Source organism: Numida meleagris, chromosome 6 (assembly GCF_002078875.1).
Source record: "Numida meleagris isolate 19003 breed g44 Domestic line chromosome 6, NumMel1.0, whole genome shotgun sequence".
NCBI lineage: Eukaryota > Metazoa > Chordata > Aves > Galliformes > Numididae > Numida > Numida meleagris.
In genome coordinates this window covers 49,645,310-49,669,362 of record NC_034414.1, presented here as the reverse complement: position 1 = coordinate 49,669,362, position 24,053 = coordinate 49,645,310, and the positions used below count along the sequence as shown (strand labels likewise).

Below are 24,053 nucleotides of genomic sequence, written 5' to 3'. Positions count from 1 at the left end.
GAAGAAGCTGATGGAAGTGCAGGGCTGCCCCATGGAGCATCACCTGTTATTAGCTCCATGGGCTCTCAGGGCAGGCTGCCTGGCTGTGCCATGCCCAGTGGTTTTGGAGAGCTGGGACCTCACTTCCTCTTCGGAAGCGGGAGAGGAGGCTTTGGAGCAGCCTCTTGTCTGTTTGTCCCAGCTCTCGAAGGGACACTGCGTTCACGATTTTGTTCAGCCCAGTCATTAAAGTGAGAAGCAAGCTCCACGGTGAAACTGTGCCAAATCTCTGACTGCTTGTGTTCAAGCACATTTTCTCCTGTTGACAAATAGTGGCCAGACATTAAAATAATAATATTGGAATGTCTTTAAAATATATATTTTTTTCCCTTTAAAACCAACAAGACCTATTTTGGCCAAGAGGGTTTAATGGGAGTCAAACCAAGCACCAATCTATTTAATTGTTGTATACAAGAATCCTTTTGATGTTCTTAATCCTCTTTTCCTACCAGGACAGGGCACTGGGATGGGGCTGCTAGATGTGTTGGCCATATAACTGCCTTCAGTGCCGAGAGCTTTTGGTTGTCCTAGTGGGACCAGGGAGTGCATGGCTTTTTTTGGGTGCTTTATGGTGAACCCTTATGCCTCAGGAGATCTGAGGGCACTCGCGCCAAACAGCCCAGTTTTCCAGCAGCGTGCTCGTCCGTGAATTGGCTGTGCTCGGTCCTGTTGCCGCAGCTGCATGTTTCCACTCGCAGCTGGAGATATTCCTGCCACCTCGCCCAGCAGTCAGGGCTTGCTGGTTGAAAGGGCGATGCAGTCACCAGATGTTGCAGGATACAGCAAGCATCCTTCTTTTTTTTTTTTTTTTCCCTTCTCTCTCTCTCTCTTTCTCTCTCTCTCTCTCTCTCTTTTTTAGTGCTGTGTAAATCAGCAGTATCTTGTTTGTGAAGCTGCAGATGGCCTCTGCTCCCGGTGTGACTTCATAAAGCCTTGCTGTTCGCAGAGGTCCGGAGAACACCTGTCGGACACTGTGCTGTTACAGCTTTGGGCTTTGCAGTTTTGGTTTCTGAACCTTACAGCAAATCCCTGTTAGGTATCGACTACTTCCGTAGGTTTTAGTGAGTTTCGTTTCCGAGGTGCCCGACTCAAGCTGAGGAAGATACTCTCTGTGGGAAATACTGAAGATAACTGAAGTGAACTCTTTACAACCAGCCTAGCTTCATTTCTGAGGCTGGTACAGATACGATCTGCACTTTCTAGGCTAATAATACCTGGAAAGATGCAAACAAACCTGATTTCTCTACTTAGGTAGTGAAGCTGTAAAAAGACTTTAAATAGTTGTCATTCTCAGATAGCATCGGTATTCAGCAAGGCCATTTCCCTCAATGTGCCTTTGGAAATGCCTGTGCATACATATGTAAATGCAAAGCTTATCAGGCCCCTTTTTGACTGACAGCAAGAAGTGTGGTGGGGAGGCTTGCCTGGGACCGAGCGGCAGTTGGTTTAAGCCCATGACAACGTGGAAGAGCAGGGCAGGTGAATGTGGAAAAAAAATGCAGTAGGTCAGGTCGGTGGAGAGGCTGTCACTGAGAAACCTTTGCAGCACCGGCTCCCTTCCATTCTTCTTGGTGCTGACCCTGCTTTCAGTCTCTGTAGGTTAGATGTTGGCCTTTTTATCCCTTTTTCCTAAATACCTAGGTATTCAGCAGGACTGTTTCATCAGGTTAGTGCTTTTCTGAAGGAATGAAGTGTATGGCAGCTGTCTGCTAAATGCCCCTAGAATGGTGGCTTTTAAATGAAATCTTAGCAAGCAGAGGTGGATTAAATGTTTGTTTTCTCTTCGTCAATCCTGTAGAACTGAGTTGGTAAACCAGGGCTTGATTTATTGGTCGCAGTGCCCTTGCCCAGCGTGAGGTGATGAACTTTAAACTCTAGGTTTGTACAGTGAATCTAGTAGAGATGACAGCGGTTAAAAAAAAAAAAACAACAGAACAAAAAATGCCACAAACCAACCTGTGGTCCATCTTCCCTGCACTTTTTGAAAGTCTCTTTAATTTTATAAACTGACTTTTTGGAAGCTGATACCTGCAACCTGACGACTGAAGATCTGCTCATGGATGATAAGGTAATAAGCATAACTGATAGTGGGAAAGTAGTTAATATTAGATGACACATGTAATCTTATGTGTATTCTGCTAAAAGCTGACAGAACGTGTGTTTGTTTGTAGATAAATTGTCTTTTCATTTTCCACTTAGTGACATGTGGGCTGGGAGTCTTGGTGGCAGGGATATGGGCGTCTCCAGACTGCATGATGAGATCTGTCCAGTTGTATCCTTGCTGAGTGACACACCACAGTTCCCATAAACCTACCCACACGTCCAAGACAGATAATGAAGCACAGTTGCTGTGTTGTGCTTGTGAGTGCCTTGGCTTTGCTTTGTGTACATGGCAGGAGCCTCTGGGTATATGCATAGTCTTTCTGAACTTCCAGGTTAGGCAGCCCAGCTGGAGCTATTGCTATTGCTATTACCTTGTTTCTGGCAGAATGAAGTTTCCAAAAATCCCTAGAGGGGAAAAAATACCAGCAAAGACAGCCATGCTGGGTGATACTAACATGACCTGCAGGCTGGAATAAGCCTTCAGGTGCCATGGGATATATTCCTGGACTGTAAGGTGTCTGGGAACATTGGGAGTGACTCAAAGCTCCCTGAAGCAGAGTAACAGCTCCCACTAATTTTAGCCTTCTCTAGATCTAACTGGAACATCTGTTTGTCCAATAACAATCTAAAGGAAGACAGTTGCCTTTGGTAGGATTTATGTGTACATCTGGGCGAGATGGAAAGAGCCATTGTGCTTTTGTTGCCAGTGCAGAACGACTCAGTGCTCCCTGCTGATGGTTGCTCCGTGCAAGTCAGTCCAGGTGGCTTGTGAGTCCTGCAGGCTGGCAGGGTGTGAGTTCTGCCAGTCTGGTGTAATGCTGCCGTGAGACAAGGGTGAGCGCATGTTGTGGCTTTCCTCGCCTGCGCTGCAAGCCCACAGTGATACAGATTGCTAGCTGTTGATGTGTCTGGGACAAAATCCAGCGCATGCATGGGAAGTTTTTGGGCTTTCATCTCCCCACCCCTGCCATCAAGTAAATTTTATCATCAGAACTTCTTATTTGCTTGCCACAAGAGCTGTTTGCTCTCGGTTCCAAAAATGGGTCAGGCTGTTGCCATTGTCTCTTCGACTTTTTTTCCGGTTGAATGAGATGGTTATGTATTTCTTTATCAGTGTGAATAGGCTCCTAAAAAGAATCATTCTTAAAAGCATCAGAATTTCAGAAGTGGTCAGAGAGGTGTTGAGGCAAGTGATGGGCACAGCAGATAGCTTATCATAGCATAGACATTAATCTATGGCCTATCACTGCTGTCTGCTCCAAGGGAAGAGGAATGGTCTCTCTGGATGAGAGGGTGGGAAAAGCTCTAGTTCTATTGATTCCCACTTGTAAATGTCCACATATTTACCTAGAGGGTACAATATATTACATTTAAAATGGTGGCAGAGAGAAATAGCTGTTCCCTGTGGGTTGGTATTGATTGGGTGTACAGCCACTCTGTACTTCTTCACATACCCTTTAAGCCAAAGTCCTTTGTTTTTATTAGCGTATTTATAATCAATATGCATATTATTTACTATGACATGTTAACGAGACCTTTGAGATGAGAGCACACGGAAGTGAGGTTCATCAGATTTAAGTTGAGGTATCTACGACAGACTGTAACATCTGTGAGTCCTTGGGCTTCCTTTATAGGTCATGTGAAGAAAGGTGACATCAATCATGACACTGAAATGTCTGTCTGCTTTAGAAGGAGAAGTGTTGTACTATATGTTCTCTTTCTACTGATGGGAAAGAAATTTGGATGGTTAGCTTATGTGCAACCATCTAAAGACAGGTAAGACCAATCCTACTAGAGGATCTATGGTGACCATGTTCTACTCTTCTAGTGCAGCTGTGCTAGCATTGATGAAGACAGGAAAATCACTTTTCCCAGTAGAAGTCAGATGTCACCCTCAATGCTTGCTGTCAAAGCTCTACGGCCCCTGCCAGCTGTGACACAGAGGTTTGGCTACTTGGCCAATTCATAACTTTCTTATATCAAGAACACTTTTTGTCCTATGAACATTGCTTTAACTTTTCCATATATTGCTGTATTTAACATGCTAGTATTTTTGGTATTGTAGGCCACTACGTACAGGTTCCTTCTGTTTAAACAAGGAAACCCTCCCTGGGCTAAATGTAAAATCTTGTAGAAACACTTTTTTGCACTTCTTCTGTGAGTTTTTTGAGTTCTGCTTATAGATTTATGAATGCTGATGTCTCGGACACAAAGGGTACAGCAGTCGTTAGCCAGCACTTGTTGGCTTCTTATCCAAGGAGCTTCAGCTGTGGAGTGATTTGTCATTGTCCACTCTGGCCTTCCTGTATGGTTGCTGAGCGTGTGCCAGCCCTAATTATGCTCTCAAACTTTAGGATCACTGGTGTCCCTGAAAACAAGGCTCAAGAAGCTTATGTGGTGCACTAATATTGGGCCATGCGTGGAAATGTAGTCTCTATAGTAGCACATTCCAATTTTGTTTTCCTCTTACAATTTGCTGAAGTTACCTTGTTCTCAGCTGTCCCGTTCAAGGAAAAACTTGTATTGATTAAAAGGCCAATTTCTATGGGCCTTTGATGGAATTATCCACTTACACTTGTCAAAAGCAATCAAAGTAAGGGGATTAAATTGTGTTGGTTACATGTAAATTATTTGGTCCTCTGGAGGCATTTCATCAAATAAAACTGAGGATCAAATTAAATGGTGATCTAATTAAGTGGCAGGCATGGGAACCCAAAATGCAGCCTTGGCAGGTGTTGTACTTGGTGTGCGTGAAGAGATGAGGGGCATGAGCAATAACGCGGGTTAGTGAGGTTTGCCAGAAGCATTGATTCTGAAAGCTGAGGGACAACATTTACGTAGGGACAAGGCTGCCGTGGAGGTGTGGAGGAGGAGGCTCAGGTTGCAGCCTGCCATGGCAGGAGTTGGGCTCTGCTTGCAGCTCACACAGACGTATCTGCAGGCCAGTCTGCCAGTGTGGTCCACTGTGGCTTCCATGTTTGGGCTGCACTTTAGAGAACTGGAGCAGCTTAGACAATTATTGATCTCATTGATGGACGAGATGTAGGTGAGACGCTTAAACTGGCAAAAAGGCTGTAACGTGTCCCACTGCAAAACGCACAGTGTTGTTTGTGTGGAGCAGGCAAGGTTGGAGGCCATGTATCTGGTTTTCCTGCAAATTAGCAGCGACTGGCTAGGTTTGCTTCTGCATTCTGTATTTTTAACCTGACTTTTTGTCTGTGAGCCAGAATTCATCCTGCCCTGTCTCCAAATGTCATCATCCCCTTGTGGTTAACTTGCTGCAATTCATGAAACACTTGGCTGCCATAAATAGTTATGTGCAGAGATTCCTCCGCACGCGGAGCGGGCAGAAATTCGCAGGCAGCGCTGCTAGGCACTTGCACACTAACATGTCCACCAAGAGAAAGTTGACCCACTTCTGCGAATAGATAACTCCTGGCAGAAAAAGTAACACTGTCTCAGAGAATCTGTCTTTCCCTTGCCTACTGAATTGTGAAGTAAAAAAAAGCAAGCGACCTCCATCTTCTGAATTAACAGCACAGGGAGCACAGCACTCTCCATTGAAAGGAGAGCGTAAATCAGCCCTTGATCTGAGGAAGGCTTAAAATGGCCACAATTCATTTGTGATTTTTTTTTTAATATAATGAATGCTTTTGTTAGTGAATAAGATGTGTGGAGTTCAGGACTCAGCTGCTCTTAGACATTAGGAAACATTTATCACCATGGCAATTGAGGGCTGCTGTACAGGTAATTTTGTACGCATTCATGGTGAGTCATGTCTGGGCCAAGGCCATTTATGCCAGGTTACCTCAGTCCCCATGCATAAACGTTTATGTATACTATTCTCTTCTGTAAATTGCTTGTTGCCTTGGTGTTTGCCCCTCTCTGAAAGCTCAGTACTTGTGCTGACTTCTTATGTCCCCAAGCAATGATTCAAGGAGATATCCTACTCTGGTGGAAGGGTGGAATCTTTGTCCCTCCCAAAATGAAGGTTTTCTGAGAGCCAGAACTGAGGGCAGCAGGTCCATCCCTGCCTGTGCAGATTCTGTAGGGCAGCAATGGCCTGATGGAGGCCTGTCTGTGGGAAGCCACCAGGTTACCACTGTCACTGCTCTGGGTGTGCCTCCATTGTCCTGGCCAGCCATGCCCAATGTTCACCTTGCTAAAGGTGAGCCTGCAGAGGGTCTTTGTGAAAGACTGTTGCTGACAAGGTAGACTGCAGGTTAATTTATCGGTTAGATTTGAGACAGGGAGACTCCAGCGCATTGTGTGCTAAGTACTGTCAGCAGTGCTGTTGTGCCACTTGTCTTGGCAAGTGACTATAGATGCTCCGTGTCCAAGGATCTCACACTCAGATTGAAGCAGTCCTGTATCTCGTGTGAATTACAGCACTGTCTGGGCTAGGAGATGTGGTCTTCTATAGGTTTCCAGGACTGGATGTCTCCTTTTTGTCTGCTGTGGGCATGGTGAGAGATGTCTGTGCTGTCTTCAGTGGAGGGAGCAGTAGTGATGAGTGCTGGGCTTATGGTATCAGGGCATTGGCCAGCTGTAAATTGCAGTTGAAGGGGTGACATGTTAGCTGTCTTGTGTAGTTGTGTCAGCCCAGGCTTGCTGGCAGAATTATTTCAATCAAATCAGGAGTGCACTAAAAAGCTCTTCAACTCCATCCCCCAGCTCCATGCAGTGACACTCAAGACTGCATGCTGATGCCTTTCCCCCCCCGCCCTTTCATCCAAAAGCTCTGCTGCTGTGGTTTCATTCTCAAGCAGGGAAGCTGGTGGCCTTTGAATGTTTATGGAAGGCAGAGAGGTAGTGTGGGGAGCAAATGGATGGAACATGGGACACAAGAGTAGATACTTTGCTCATGTTTCAAACTATCTCCAGGGCAGTAGGATGTTCCAGGGCTGCCATTGCCTGAGGTTTGGCAGCCTTGTCTGCCCCTGCCTTCTGGGGCAAGGAAATGAAGCCATGTTGTGCTGAGAGCTCTGCTTTGGTGTGGTGAGGAGAGCAGTGACATTGTGCTGTCCTCTCGCTGAGGAGGGGAGCAGGCAAAAGGACCACACTCACAGTAGATCAGTAAAAACAAACCACTATGTTAGAGAAGAGAAAAAGAAAAAGTAAGCCTTGCAGCATTTCCAGTCCCCAAAGCTTATTATTTCTATGGAAACCATTGCAGCAGGAGGCTTGCTGTCAGTATCTTTTTATGATCTATTGGGGTTGACTAGATTTAAAAACTGTTTGTCCTTCCCTACGTCTTCTGCCCTGGATCATGTAAAGACAGGTTGCTGTGTATCACGAATGCAAGGTTAAAACCGGCATTCCTGCTTTCCGACTCTCCATTAAGTGCTAAGTAGTCCCTGGAGGGTTTACAGCCATCTTTCATGTGCAGTTTTTTACTTGCTAAGGTACATTTCATTCACTCTATGACACTTATTGATAATGTCTTGTCCTATAAATGCCACTCCTGTCACACTGTGCTCTTTGAAGGATGGCTGTGACTTTGTATCAGGCTGTGGACCATTTAGTATTGTGGTGCATCTCAGAGCCCAGAGAAGTTGCTCCAGTGATGCTGCTTGACTTGAACAGAATGAAGACTTCAACTCTTTATACTTGCTATAGTTTTTCATGCAAAGGAGATCCATGTTTGTAATCTTCACAAATGAACACAGTCTGGCCTATTTAGGAAATAGTCTGCTTGATTTTTGTGTAGATCTGTTTATATACATGTAGCTACTTACTATTGTTGTTTTCACTGATTTATTCCCATTTTTGTTTTTAGAGGGATCTACTGGAAATGGCTCTAGGGCAGTCTGCATGAAAGTTCAGTTTTATGCTAGAGTAGAAGGGTCAGGTGCTAACAGTATCAATAATTAAAAAGCAAAAACAAAACAACCCTTATTTTTGGTTGGCACTGAATCTTTTTCCGCTCCTAACAAAGGTATCGAGAATCTTATTAAATTATGTACAATCTTACAGCACTTTTGTGATGAACAGTGTTCTTTTGTCTACCTGGTTTCCTTTTCTTATCTCCCTTATGGGGGCCTGCAGTCTCATATTTGTATGTTTCCCGGCAGCTGAATATAACTTTGATCTATGCTTTGAATCTGCAGAGCTTTTAATCCCTTTTTACTGAGTTAAAAGCTTGTTTGCTATTGAATGTGATACGTAGTTACAGGTGATATGATCTTCTCTAGTGGCTCATGCATCACACAAGGATGGCATGTTGTGAAAAACTGATAAAATGCCCCCTTGTTCATTTTCCTGATTGCAACTCAAATCTAGGGCGGTGGGGGTGAGTCAATTATTTGCTGCTGATACACCTGTCTTTTGCTGTTATGTATACCTATGCACTTGCTTTCTTTATTTCAGTTGTTTGGTTTACCTATCTTGATGTTGATTTTTGAGGCTACAAACCAGGTGGATATTTCCGCCAATGCAGAAAGCTTTCTGTTTTCCAATTCTGAAAGCATGTATGGTGTAATTTTTTCCTAGTGTTTTGTCTTTTCATCCTCTTAACTGCTTGCTACACCTCTTAAAATGTGGGGATCAGTTTTTGAAGCCTGTGCAATCATTCATCTTTGATATCCTGTAACACAAAGATGGTGAGAGAGCTGGGGCTGTTCAGCCTGCAGAAGAGAGAAGGCTGAGAGGTGACCTGATAGCAGCCTAGTGATGTGGTGGATGCCCCATCCCTGGAGACCTTCAAGGCGTGGCTGGATAAGGCCCTAGGCAGCCTGATCCAGCTGTGGTGTCCCTGTTCACTGCAGGGGAGTTGTACTAGATGGCCTTCAGAGGTCCCTTCCAGCTCTAAGGATTCTATGATTCTATTCTATGAAAATGTACACTTTGTGGAGAACTCTTCTGGAGTGGTTGTGAGTTCCACTTTGAAAAATCATTATTTCTGGTGTTTTCAGTCTTGCAGGCCACGATGATACAGCTGCATGTATGCAAATGTATCCAATTGTCTTCTGGAAGTTCTTTTTTAGCTTGTGGTACAGATACTTTCTCTCTAGATTCTGACGAGTTTACTAGTCACCCAGTGCTCATCTTGAAGTCTTTTGTAAAAAAGAAAGCTCTCTTCTTATGAGGTCAGTTATTATGGCATTGTTTAAGGGTGAGCTATAGAATAACAGGAGGAGGATGAATGGTTTTCAATTTGCAGCGCTGGGTCAGGACTTCAGATTTGGTGTGCTTTCTCTTTGTAATGCGACTTGTGATGTAGAATTAGGTAAGTCTCTGGTTCTCTTTTTATAGAATCAGAATGATACATTTCCTTTATCTTCTCCAAGTAACTTGTGGGTTGTTGGATCGTTTATAATATGTTTGTATAGTGTTCAACAGAATTAGACCCTTACCTCAGATGGGGCCTCTAACTATTGCTATGATACCAGTGATAATAAACAACTCTGGTTTTCAGTTATAATAAGCTAGCAAGGAAGGAGCAGCAAATATAGGAGCTAAAACTCCAGACTCTTCTAATTCCCAGTTTGTAGTACCTTCAAATCCTGTTTCGACTTTACTAGGATAAATGTACTTCAGATGCTGGCGTTCCTCTTTCTGTATTGTGTATACCTCTTGGGACAGCAGGATGTTGAACTGTGAACAGTCTCCAGACAACTGTCAAAAGTAGAAACTTGTTGAATAATAGGTTCTGCTCCCAAATGAGAAGACAGAGGCCAAAAAAGACAAAGAACATTATTTACCTTTTCACAGCTAGACCTAAGCAAGACAACTGCAGAAAGATGATAGTGCTTTCATTGCATTATCAGGGCAACAAGTTACCTCGATACCTTTCAGAGAGTGGGGACAGCATTTGTTGTATTTCAGCTCATCCTGTTGCATTGCTCATATTGTATTTATATGTTTGGTATCATATTATGTATTTAAAATGCTGGTTATCTAGAAGCCTGGTATAGTTTTGGCTGAGGAGCAGATCCACAGCTGAAACAGATGAATCCTTGTTGTTGCTCTCAGTTTCAGCTCAAAGCAGCAGAGTCTTCGTCATAATTGCTGAAGACACCTTTCCTCTTTCAATTAAATTATTACCTGGTCCCTTGATTGCTCTATTTCTGACTCTACTAATTTGGTAACTCCTAATAAGCTCTGACTAAAAAGTCATCAAAGTCACCCTTGGGTGTGAACCCAATGTTTCTTAACCACCTTTGGCTTTTATTGCCATTTGCAGAGTGGAATTTGTAGGGAGGATCTATTTGTCAGCCTATCACCTAATCATTAGGAGGGTGACAAGACTACAGTAACTCTTCCTGGGCAATTATCTATGAAAGGTTGTCGGTATGAGTAGTAGGGGAAGTTAAAAGCCTTAATTTTCATTTGGAATTGAAACCCTAATGACTTTTCACTCCCACAGATCATGAAGCCCTTGTTTCAGCCTCGAGCTGACCAAAAAAGGAGGGGAGCTCTTCTATTGCAGACTTTTTGTGGAGTTTTTTTAATGAAAAAGCAGTTTCATGAGTCACTCTTCTTTGCATAAAAGATAATTACTGGAATACGAACTTAAGAAAAATGGCATTTTATGATTTTGCGGCTATTGTTGCCAGTGTAAGCTTTTGCTTTCTCTCTTTTCAGTTAGTTAGGTTAAACAACATCTTGGTTCGAGAGGACTAATTATATTCCTGTTTGTTGTTTGCCTTGTGCACTAAATGTTTTCTATATGTAAAGCTAAGCAGCAGGGGGCAGGGAGGAAAGGATTGCCCCAAATGAATACTGTTTAATTATTTAAAATAATGGGTGCAGATCCTGTGGGTTTGCGGGTATTGTATTCAGTCACATCCATCACTTGCTTGCATCGTAGTAAGGAATAGAAACTGGATCACGCAAGTCCTTTTGTTAACTCTAAGAAGCGTAATTACATTCCTTTGGAAATTTGTTCTTTAAAACAGCGTTTGTCTAAGCAGCAGTGCTGTTTAATCTGTGCTTAAATCTAAGCCATGTACCTACCCACTTCTTATGTATTTTTTTTTCTGTAAGCATGGGAGCATTTTGTTGCAAAACGGTACGTGCTGCCTACCCCAGGTGGGAGCTGGGGGTGGGTGTGGAAGTGCAGGTGGCATGTGCCTGTCACAGCCCTGCTCGGCTCTGCCGCAGAAGATCAACAGTTTGCAAAATGACAAGAGATCCTGAGATCTTACATTTTGGGGATCCACCTGAAATACCTTGATGGACATCTTCTGTTCAAAGGACAGGTACTCAGTTTTCAGAATATTAAATATTCTGAATGAGATTTAGACTCAGCTTTTGGAAGTGTCTGAGGTGAGTAGCTAATTCTCTTTGCCATGTGGCTCTGTACCGGAGAAAGTGTTACTGCAGAGTTATAAACGCGCAGAAGTATATTGACAGCATAGGTCCAGTGAGCTTTCCAATTCCACTGTTGTGCAGTCTGCTCAGAGTCCTATAAAATGAGGAACAGATCACGTAAACAGCTGATTCAGTTGTTCCCCACGTGGAAAGGCTTCTGTTTTTCCTTTCAGCCCATTATAGCATCTTGCCGTGTTGGACAGAGAAGATGGAAAATCAACTGTCCTGTCCTTTCATTCTGTCTTATTTGGATAAAAATAGAGGACTGTCTTTTATTGATTTCTTTTTCGCAGTCCAAAGTGAGGAAAACACAATAGTTTTGGGAAAGGCTTGGAATTGGCTCCATAAAAGGAATATTATCTAGAGGGTAAGACTCCCTGAATGTTACATTTAAGGACGGCAATACATGAATTTGACCTTTTCTTTTTAAATGACAGGTTTCATATCTGGATTTAAACCAAAGCCATATCAAAACTAATGAAAGTAGCAGCCTTATTCTATCACAAAGGGTGTGCTTTGTAGAGCCTGAGGGAAGTGCTGGGCAGTGTGGAGTTTGTGGCCTGGCATGGGAGCTGTAGAGGTGCCCATCCTCTGGACCTGCTGCAAGTTGCTAGAGAGCAGGAGGGCAGCAAGGGGAATAACTTCCCCAGAGCTTGGCTGAGCTCTTTATTTCCTTGATTCTCATGGTGCCCTTGAGCCAAGCTGATATTGGAAATGTCCTCTTGATGGTAGAATAATTGTCAGCAGACAACTGCCCAGCTCAAGATGGAGTTGGAGACCACTGGGAAAGGGTGCAGAAGGTGCCTGACGCAAGAGAAGGAGTAAATGAGTTATCCATGGTTATTATCAAGTATTGTGGTTTGGGAGCTAGCTGTCGTTTTCAACAGCCAATTTCATTCAAGTGGATTGAACTCCCTCCAACACAGCATTGATGATGATGCCCGAAGGTATAAAGATTGTATTTTGATCAGCAAGTCAAAAACAAGTCTACCTCTAGTTATGAATACATTTCCGGAATTGCACACGAAGGAGATCTCATAATAAGAATGGGCAGAAAAAAAGTTGCTTGAAGGAATGAGTTTCCTCTATAAATGCTGGAGAAGGCATAGACCTGGACCTTGCACACCTTCCCATCTCAGCTTTCTAAAGATATGTAAACAGTTCCAGTGCCTAAGTTGAAATCCTGAGTGAACATAATGCAAGATGACCAGAAAGCCAGTAGTGATGGAGTTTTGAAAATACAGACAGAATCATAGAATCACTTAGGTTGGATGAGACCAAATGGTTCATTTGAAGAGGTGCAGTATAAATGAGAAAAAAACGTGCGTGTGTCTTGTGCTGTATCGAGTTGACCCAGTTGGTTATTCAGTGATGAATTCTGATCTGTATGTTTCGAATGACAGATCTAGATTCTGAAGTGCTTATGATTAGATTAAGACTGTGTCGTAAACCTTAATGATGCATGAACAGCTACTGCTGGATTTGCAGTAATACGTACTTTTCTGCCTTAGAACAGTATGTATAATACTTTATGGTTGTATAACTCCTTTCAGACAAGGAGTTTAGGAGTGCTTTGTAAACGTTAATGAGTTTGGCTTCATAGCAAATTTATAAACCTGAGAAGTAGCATTATTCCCCTATTTTATGGTTTGGATGTTGACTAGCCTGAGTATGTAAAGAGCAGGCAACAGAGCTTTCATCTTCTGACCCTCAGTCCTGGGCCTTATCTGCAGGACTCAGTAGGCTTTCCAAGTGTGTCTGAGACATGCTCAGAAATAAACTGTAGTTCAAATCCAGCAAAAGGGTTGTTCCTGCACACCTCTGGGTATCCACTGTAAAGCAAAAAGCATGATAATTATTTGTCAGTAATTTCTTGCTTGCCTTTTTGTTCTACAGCGGCAGAGATAGAGGCTAATCCTCTACCGGAATGAAATCAGTTTGGGCATTATGAATATAATTTCCTTCTCCGGAACAAAGAGGCTAAGATAATGTGAATGAAAACTTCTGTTATCTTTACATGGGAGTTTCAGGTGGGTAAGGAATGTGAGGTCAGCCAGGATTGGGAGCAGATAATTGCCTGTGTCAAAGGGCAGTGAGAGTGATGCCTGAGAAAAACGCCCTGCAAAGTAGGTGAGATCAAGCAGTGTGATGGTATAGACAGCTTCTCTAGCAGCTTCTTCAGATGTTCACCCAGAATCTTCTCGTTATTTGTACACATTTGTGTAATGGAGTGTTCTGCAGTGTGAACATTGTGTGAATTGTAGATAAATTTTATAACAATTTTGTGTGAACTTAGTGTGTGATGAAGTTGCCAGAAAGGAGAAGTCTTTTGTTAGTTTTAAGTTAAGCATATGCAACCAAACATTTTGGATACTGCTTTTGCAGCAAACTGTATTCCTAACCTGAAAATCTGCTTCAGGATCTCAATGCTTTTTCAAGGACTGAAGACCAGTGAGGCTCCCAGCAAAAGTCTGTACATTTCTAGCTGTGGAAGTGGTGTTTATCTTCATGATGCAGTCTCAGATCTACTAGCAGAGTTGTTTGTTACAGTGAGCAGCATTTGTAATATTGGCTGTTCCCTCTTTACCCAAGATGGTCAAGCCAAGAGATTAAGGAGCTCTTGAACCTGTTTTCCAGATCTGAGTTGGATGGGATGTTGATTATTGTGGAAGTTCTGTGGATTGGAAACAAGAGGACATCCATGTATTTTCTACAGAAGTTTTATTTAGAAGATGATTGGGGATTTTCCTGGGAAGATTTACATGTTGTTGACTATTATTTTGTTGGCATGCTGGAAACCGCAGTAAGCTAGCTGGCACTTGAAAAAAGATACAGATTTTCTTTCTTTTCAGAGGGAGCTGCCTTGTTTACTCTCTGTCTTTCCACGTGCAGATCAAACTCAGATTTTGAGATACGACCACAACGAAGAAGGCATTTTTCTGAGGCTTTATACATACAGTTAGTGGAGTTATTTATATCAAGGGTGAATTTGGCTTGTGGTCTTGTGCTGTGCAGTTTATGACTGTGTGGACATGGAGATAGTTGTTTGGTTTCCATCAAATTGTTACTAAGCATATGAATGGCAGCTGAAGTTGAGTAAAAGAAAGATTTAAACTGTACGATAGTACACATTAACTGAGGGATATTAGTATTTCCTTCTAATGTGACATCCATAGATCCAGAGGTATGGGAACTGCCTTACATTGTGTGTTCTGGCACTGAAGTTGTGTTCAGCTTATTGCTCCACTTCAGAAGTGTATCCTACTGAATTAAAGGGCATTACAGTAGCTGGCTGTCGCATGAGTGGCCAGTGTTTTTAGTTTGGACTTGTCTATTAAATGCTACACAGGCATGAGATCTTTTTTGTTCCCTTGCAACTTCTGGAGCAGTCTAGCCTTAAGACTTCAGCAAAGAACAAAAGCTTTTCTGAACTGCTGTGTGCTTGTGGCTTTAAATAACAAACTTTGGATGATGAGCAAGAGATTTTGGTAAGGCAAAGCACAGCAATGGAGACACTCAGGATATTTCAGTGTGTGTCATGGCATCCTTGCAAAGCTGGGAACTGTAGCATCCTATAAAAAAGCTCTTAGTTGACTCTACAGCGCTAAATCTTTCTAATACGGCCCATAATTTGTAGTGAAAGATCTAGATAATGCAAGAAAACAGTTATTTATCTGGGATTAGCCTACATAAAACATTTACATTGAACTGAAACTAGGCCAGAGTAATGTTCTTTTATACATGGTGGTAATGAATTGCAAATCGGTCCAAAGTCTTGTGAAGTCAAAAGAGCCTCTGTGGTTCCTTCAGTGGACTTTGTGCCCTGTTTGTAGGCTTAATGCTGTAGACAATGTCCATCAGTGTTTTTGTTGTGAAGAGTGAAGTACTAGTTTTAAAAAGAAACCCAGCCCCAGTCCCACCAAACACTGAAGCAAGCGTACCAAATAAGCAGGGTGAATTAATAACATATTTGTAATGAAGTCTCAGGTTGGCTAGTTAGCAGTGACTCTTTATGAAGAATAGCCTGCCTGCTTTTCCAAATCCCTGCTCTGCTAGCAGTGCATAAGACATTTTCCTGATGATTTATTGTGGTAGGAGCTACAGACTAATCCTTGGTAAATAGATTTATACATGTGACACTCTACTGAATGGGAGATTTATACTTGGCTATTCCATTGCTGCTTATTACCATATGATGTTTCATTGAATGCAATTATATGTCTGCTTCTGCTCTTTAAAGGCTAGAAGGGTTTCACAATATTACTATCTTCTTCTGCTCAGCAGAGCCTCACAAAGAGTAATTTCCAACGTGATGGATGGGGTTTGCAGTTGGTTTTGTCTCTTGTAGGCCTGGTTGTGTGAAATAAGCTGGGTTTTGGCTAAGGCTATTGTGAATTTTAACAAGATTTGTGATGCTGAAGGTGTTTCAGAAGTTGAGCTGAACTTTGTCAGCTGCTTGAGCTCATCTCAGGCTCTAAGAAAGCTGGACTCACAACTCTTGGAGGTCTTAGAGGACATGTAGATCTTTGCTGTTTGTCCTGGTTTCAGATGAAGTGATGTTTGAAGTATTCATTCATTATGAATTTAGTGTAAAGAATTCATAATACCAGCTGAAGATTAGAACATTTTCTGTGGCATTAGGAGAACTGTTTAGATTTTTATTAGGTAATATTTTTCATCTAGTTTCTTTGGCACAAATCCAAATATTTCCTGCTGCTCTCTACTATATTTTTATTGGGGAACATTTTCATTAAGCTCAGATTATTTTGTTCCCCCTTTGGAAATCTATGTGATGTAAAATCATCTCGAAGCAGTGGCTTAAAGGAGTGGAATCTGCAGGGTATTTTACAGAGTATAAATGTTTTGAGAGAGAGCCTGATTGCACTGAGGTCCACAACAAAACTTCTCTTGACTTTGGAAGGAGTAGGATTTCAGTTTTTAAGTTTGCCTGGAACTTTTCATTCCTGGCTGATGCATGTCGCATCTTCAATGATTTAATTTCAGCATGGTTTTTAGAAACCATGACCCTTTTTGTCCATGATCAAGCCCTGTATTGCAGCACTATTGAGCTCTGAGACCTCATTCATAAACATCTCTCCGAACATGGCTCTTTATCCTGTGTCCACGGATGCGAGAGAATCCCAAACAATAGCAAGGCTGAAACAAAAGCAGGCATTGTCCAGGGGATGCTGAGGCAGGCACTTGGAGGGGCCAGGGAACCTCTGTGGGCTGGGACCATTGTGCCCATAATTGGATTTTTGCAGCCGATGGGAACGGGAGGGGACTTACCAGGCCAGGCATGCCCATTGCAACAAACCCAGCCATGCTTGGAGGTGGCAGATGACCTTTAAAGCCCATGCTGTTTAGCAAGGCCTCATATAGTGCAAATGCACCAGGTTGCAACTTTATTAGTGATTAGACACAGAGATAAGCCTCAGCACATTGCCTAATCTGCAGAGCCTAATTCTAGGCATTGAAGCCAGAGACTCTGATACAGATGCAAACCAAGTGCCCATTCTGTCTCTCAGCTGAGTGACTGCCACAGCCATACAGAGAGCTTTTGGACAACCTGGGTCTGGGACTGGTTCTGATAACCTTTTGCCGTGGGGATGCTGGGACAGGGAAGCAGACTCTGAAAGCTGGAAGTACAGAAGGAGGAGAGGGTTATACACATAACAGTCACTGTCTTCAAACCCAGTTTAATTTCTGTGATGTCTAATGGGAAGAATATTTGCAGTAAGCAAGGATTGATCTTCCCTGCAAAAATAAGGTCAGGACTACAGCCCAAAGCAGCTTGTAAAGTGGAGCGTTTAGGGGGGAAACAAAACTTCCATATTTCCATTTTTCCTTCTGAAGATGTTCCTGGGTGCTCTGGAGCTGTTCAAAGTCCTTGTTGTCATCTTTTGGATGGGGTTCCCTTTCCCGTGGGCCAGATTAAAGGGTTAGAGGAGTTTGGATCATGCTGGTTTATCCATGCCGGATTTTTTAGGCAGTGGTCAAATCTTACTAATGTGTCTGTGTGAACGGTGGTGGAAAATTTCAGAGGTTGTAAACAAAGATGAATTATCATAGGTCAAGGGTTAGAACTCTTCTTGACAGCACAGCAAGTGTGATGCTGTGGTGTGCTCTGTTACTGGATTTCTTCCAAGGATTGCACTTTGAGAAGCATTTGCCTCATGGCATGCTGCTGCTTCTTGTTGTCCTTTCAGTGTAATGTGGGAGCTTCGAATTCGAACATATGCAGATCTTGGTCTGTGTTACAAATATATGCATTGAGATGTTTGGCAGATTTATTCTGCAAATTCAGGCAAGCCCATGCAACCCTGCCTTTTAAATCTGCGGCTTGGAAATCTTTCTCCAAGAGCCACTGCAAACTTCCTTATCCCGGACTGTGTTGTGTGGTATCTGCCTCATCTTCAGGCCCGACGGACAACCACACAAACATCATCTGAGAAAACAGTTTGCTAATGGCCATACCCTCTTAACTTGGTCGATGAGATGAGCTTTCTCTGACCTTTATTTGGACACACTGGTATTAAGCTAATCCCACCCAATCTCTGTAGTGACAAGGTGACCTATTTTTTTGTTTTTGAATCTTGTAAAATGATGTTGCTTAAGTTACTGCTTCTCTCTGGCTTTGCCCCTTGCCTTCAGGCAAAACCCATGTGGGATTCCTGCTTCTCTAGTTTTCTCTTTTTAGCCTTTCTTAACTGTGTTGTGACTTGTATTTTGGAACACCTGGCTCTGTGTTTGGGGGTGAAAAGGGGTGAGAAGCTTCATTTGCTTCAAAAGAAGTAATGGGATAACATTTACTCTCAAGAAATGGCAGAAAACAGAAATTTCCTAGAAGGAACCAAACTCCTATCCTTGTGATGTTATCCCATTTGATAAAAGGTGATTCGGAGATACTCCACTGGTCCATTGGGACCTGGACTGAAGCGGGGCTGCAGGTGAGTCCTTAGTAGGCTATAGGCCAGTGTATCAACTTCCCCACAACTTTATGTTGTTTTCCCTCCTACCACCCAGCCAGGGCTTGTTATCTCTCTTTTGCCTCCAGGCTTTTGGAGAGAAGCCACCGACTTCCCTCTCTGTTTGAGGAAGCCCTGCTTAACTAGTCTCCTCCTCTCAATAAAAAGGTGTGAATCTTAGGAGGAAGTTTCTATTGCTTTGAGCAAATCTACCTGTGATTTTGTGGTCAGAATATGGGCAACAAATAGTGATGCACACTGAGTGTTTTGTGGTCATGATACATCTCGAGGGCCATTTGGACATCTTCCCTACAGGTATAAACTGAGTGTTATTCCACCAACTTTGTTTGTGCATCACCTTCCCTCAGGCTTGGACAGCCCTGGCCTTGCCATCGGCCTCAGCTCTGTGAGGCTGCTCAGCCCCTCCTGACCTCCATGAAGGGTGCACTGGAGCTGCCATTGGCCTGGAGAGTACTTTGTTCCCACAGCTCCAGACCGTGGCCTTAGTTACATAAATCCATGCCCATAGGCAGCTTATTTGGGCCTATTATAATGCTAACTCAGTTGAATTCCTAATTAGAGACCAGCGGTTTTGTGTGGGCATGGGAAGTCCGTGTAACTCTGTGGAGAAGTTGTCCACAGAAATCTGCTCTGGGGACAGATGCTGAAATAAGATCAGTCTAAAAAAAAGATGCCTGTAAAATAAAACAACTACTTTAATGTGCATGTGTGTCAGTTGACGGTGCATCAGTTCAGATCAGCCAGGGCATGGAATTATTCTATTTTTTTGTTGGTTGATGTTTTCATCTGTTGATGTTTATGATGTCAGCAGGAGATGTGTAGACACTACCATAGATGTTTCTGCTGTGAAGTGGTGGGGAGGACAGTTTTAAAGCCCAGTGTGACTTCTTTGGGTTAGATGAGAGGGCTGCTTCAGATAATTTAAGATTAAATAAAGACAACTTTCAAAGAAACACCACTCTGAAAGGGAAAGAATCTGAACCAAGCCCTGCCTGACCCATTGATATCTGTGAAGCAATCACGGCAGTATCCCTCTCTGGCCATCCAGTGCTGGATGTATTCAGAACAAGCAGAGCTATCATAGCCCATGCATTTTAATTTTGTAAAGTGGAAAAAGGAATGTATCCACTGCCTGCACCGTGCCCTGTACTGGCTTGGGTTGATGATCTCTTCTATTTATATTGCCTCTTCCATTCAAATGGGTAATGTTGCAAGGTTTAGTACAGGGAGTGTTTGTGCATGTGTTTTTGTGTTGGCGTTGCAATCTATCATTGCTCTAATGTACCTCTGGGGGAATGTGATACAATAGTTAATGCCAGCTACGCTGTTAAACAATAGCTCTTTCAGGAAGGGAGTAAAGAATAATTTATGTATAGGAAAACAGAGCAGGTATACAGAGAACAGTAAAAACAGATAAGCTGTGATTTCATTAAAACAGTTCAGCATGGGATCTGGAACGCCCACCAGTGCCCTGCTGCTTGCCACTGCTGTTGCACCTGAGGCTGGTTCAGGTCCCTGTCGGCAGCCCTAAGGAAGTGCCCTTCTGGATAGGCTGCAAAAACCCTGTCCTGGCGAGGTTTCATTGGGAAAAGGATGGTATCTGCTAAGTACGGTGATGGCATGAGGGGCACTTCTGGAGTTTGTTTGTAGTAGGAATGAGCCTGCCTTTTGATCCTACCGATGTGCTCATTCTTGTCTAAATATGTTTGTGCATTAGTGCACTTAATTATGTGCTGGCCACTCTCGGCTTTTGTTTGGATAGCCTTCCTTTGCATCTAAATGTAAATAAATACTGATGGAGTGGATCTGGCTCCATCTGGGATAAGGAACTGAGCGCCTGTGCTGTGGCCGTGCTCCTGTGAGCTCCTCAAATAAACAGAGACTTCTCAGGGGCTACTGTGAAAACTCCCCCAGCTCTCATTCTAAAAGTAACCCATAAATCAGAGTGTCTCTCTCGCTTTTGCCCTTTGGCATGCCACTTTTGACGGAGGTTTACTTCTGTGTCATGCAGCTGAAATGTCAGCTTTTGATTACCTCTTGCCGTTAGTCATATTGATGTATTATTTAAGTGTAAAAACATTCACAGGAGAAGCGGTGTCCTGTGCCTAAGCTGTTAAAGCGATCACTGTTTATCTTGTCAAAGAAACTCCTTGCCCCTTCTGCAGGCTGTACCTAGCCCTCCCTTTGCATTTCAGGCATGCAAAGCAGGAGATTGCCCAGCAGCGAGGCTCCCAGTGCCTCTCCAGCAGAGAGGACATGAAAGAGAAGAGATACCAGCCACGTTCTTGTGAAGGAGCAGACCACCTACGTGACAGGGCACCTGGGCACGTAGGTCAGCAGTATGTTTTCAGAAAGTGGATTACCTGTGACAGGGCTGCAGTTTGCATTCCCATACCATGGGGACCAGGGCGTGTACTCTGAGGCTGATGTAATGCTGCCTTGTACCTCTAAGGCACCCACTATCACCTTTCTACTAAAGTTTAGATTGTAATTTTAAACCATGGGAAAACATTTTTTTTTCTCTTTGAAGAGCCTTGTTATTCATCTGCAGGTTTTTCTCCTCCCTTGTTCCTCTGCTGACTGCATCTTGATCAGATTGCAGGGACACCACGGTGCTGGGGGGGGGCTGCCCACCCTGGGGGAGCGGATCGCTTTCCTGTGGGCTCCATCCTCATCGGTTGGTGCCCCTGGTCTGCTCATGTGCTTTCCTGGGGGCAGGAATGTGACAGGCCTGCTTGACTTATGCTTGGATCAAATTAACTGAGGTTTTAGATAGGGATTTTGTGAATTCACAAATTGCAGTTATGCCAAGAAAATACTAATTGCCTGCACTTTGCCTTCACCCTGCCTCACCTCTTGGTGTATATGCGTTCCCTTGCTGAATAATAACCCACTTCTCCGGGAGTGTAGTCAAATGCTCGCTCTGTTTCAGTGGAAAAGTCATTACAGTAACAGTCCTTACTATGTTATGTACTGCCAGGTGTTATTGGCACAGGGGAAGTCTGCACTTCAACAGATCCTTGGCTTAATAAAGAAGTGAAAATGATGCCTGGTATCTTAGGGTTGTTTTTTTCATTCATTCTTTCTTATTTTTTCTTTTTAAACACTATCTCTGCTCTCTTAGGAACAATGCAAATTCACTTCTGCACAGAAGGATGTGCTTGGAATCTGACCCAGGGTCTGAAGGCAGACATGCAGCAGTGGTCCAGGGCTCACAGTAGGGCTCTGGCTATCCTGGTGCTGTTTATTCAGTTACTGTTTAATTGAAAACTATGTTGATTGCAGGCACATCGTTATTTATTTGTATTGGTAGAAGCTCTCTTTAGAAGATTTTGTGTTTCTGTTAGGGATGTAGCCTGAGTATTGGAGAAGTGTGATTGCCTCTCTAAATAACAAGTTGTGGTGTGACTTGCTCTCGGAGGGCCTTGCTCCTGACTTCCTTCTTGGGCTTGCTCCAGTAATAATCTCACTGTTACAAAAACAAGAGTAATGTTGGTAAGCTTGAATTAATTAATTATGAGCATCTCCTACTAATGGAAAATAGATACCAAAAAATGCCTTCGCCTCATGAGGGGGCATGAATTCATGTAGTGTGCTTTGCGCTGATACGGACCCAAGGTTCAAGTGCAAACCTGTTTATACACTGGCTGTTTCTGCTACAGGAAGGCCAAAGGGACAATGGGACACTGATGGATCCCATGATGTTCCAGACGTGTGCATTCCTAACAATGTGGTAAGCTGCTACCTTTCTTCCAAAGGAGAAGAGCACTGCAGGTCCATTGATACAAAGGGTTCATAAATGCACCTTGTGCACCAGGCCCTTCAGGCCTGCGAACATCCAGGATTTAGTGTTTCTGTGAGGTTTTCAGCAAGAATATTGGATTAAAATTCCTCGGAGCAATCTAAATGATGTTCTCCTGTCCTTCTTCCCCCCTCTACTTTGCCCTTGTGAGGACCCACTTGGAGTAGTGTGTCCAGGCCTGGGGCCCCCAGTCCAGGAAGGATGCAGAGCTGTTGGAGTGGGTCCAGAGGAGGGCCACGAAGATGATCAGAGGGCTGGGGAACCTCTCCTGTGAGGAAAGGCTGAGAGAGTTGGGCTTGTTTAGCTTGGAGAAGAGAAGGCTCCAGGGAGACCTCATTGCAGCCTTCCAGTACTTGAAGGGAGCTTGCAAACAGAAAGGGGACCAACTTTTTACATGGTCTGATAGTGATATGACAAAGGGGAATAGCTTTAGACTAGAAGAGGGGAGAGTTAGGTTAGATGTTCAGAAGAAATTTTTTACTCAGAAGATGATGAGGCCCTGGCACTGCTGCCCAGAGAGCTGTGGGTGCTCCATCCCTGGAGGTGCCCAAGGCTGGGTTGGATGGAGCCCTGGGCAGCCTGACCTGGTCAAGGGCAACTCTACCCATCACAGAGGGTTGGGACTAGATGATCTTTAAGGTCTCCTCTGACCGTAAGCTGTTCTATGATTCTATGATTGAATGGTACTCAGGTGGAAAGTACAGCAGGTAATTGTGTATAATTTTCACGTTTTTTTCTGAGACAGATAATTTTCATATATACTAGGATGAATGGCAACAGAAAAATCTTGCTTCAAGTGTGCCTTAATTAATACAAATGTTAACTGCTCTTACAAATAGGTTACACTTAAATGTCAAACACTTGTTATTCATTGCCTGTGAGTCATTTTTCTTGCTTACATATGTGTGAATTGAGCGTATGTTCTGAAGCAGTGTATTATTCGAGGTCATAACTAAAAATAGTGAGTGTGTGTTGTTTGTTTCCCATCAAGAGTTAGAACAAATGGGAGAACACAGGCAGTTTGCTGAGCGGCATTAAAAGCAGAAAGAAGAAGCGCTCAGCAGTGCTCGCATGGTGGCACAGGATGTTCCTGGGTGCCGGAGTTAGCAGGCTATGGCAGAAATTTCACTTTTTATTATGAGTGTCCTTGTTTGTAAAGGCTGCGGTGAAGCTATGGCTGCGTGTTTGTGCTTCCCATGTAAAAGCCATGAATCAAGAGATGCCAGCTTGAAGGGGGAAGAAGTCAAAGTGAGGTCACTGGGTTCACTTTGCACTTGTATTCACTGCTGGATTTTTCCTACTGCTAAAGAAGCAGCAAAGCAATGGTTACTGGTCTTTGCATTTCAGTAGTCCTTATATGGAAATAATAGCACCCTGTGAGGACAGTGCTGACCTGACCTTCTATTTCCCCCCAGCATTGCTGGCTGTGGGCAATACTGCAGATGTTGGACCATGGCACATGTTGACCCAACCTTCTCCAGCCCTTACTGCGCTGGGGATGCTCAGAGCAGTCCTGGAAGAGTCCTTGAAGCTATTTATCTGCAAGGGTTGGAGGGTTGTTTTTTTTTTTGTTTTGTTTTGTTTTTTAACCCATGAAGGAATACTTCAGTCACAACTTCTATTCTCAGGTGGAAAGTGAGGTTTTCCAGCGGTGAAGGTGGTGGGAATGTAGATTTCTCTGGGAAGCCACAAGGCAAGTGCCAAGATGCTGCTTTCCAGTTTTGCTTTAAAGCTTCATATGAATGCTGCTGATAAGGTGACTGGTTCATGAAAACGCTCCCTGAGCTGTAGTTCTCACTGAGCAG

At 43.4% G+C, this 24,053-nt stretch overlaps 1 protein-coding gene across 2 annotated transcripts in view; it reads left to right on the top strand.

The window, feature by feature from the left end:
* CCDC85C (coiled-coil domain containing 85C) overlaps positions 1 to 24,053 on the top strand; it is a 102,711-nt gene that overhangs the window by 1,957 nt on the left and 76,701 nt on the right. The gene's annotated exons all lie outside the window — the stretch shown is intronic.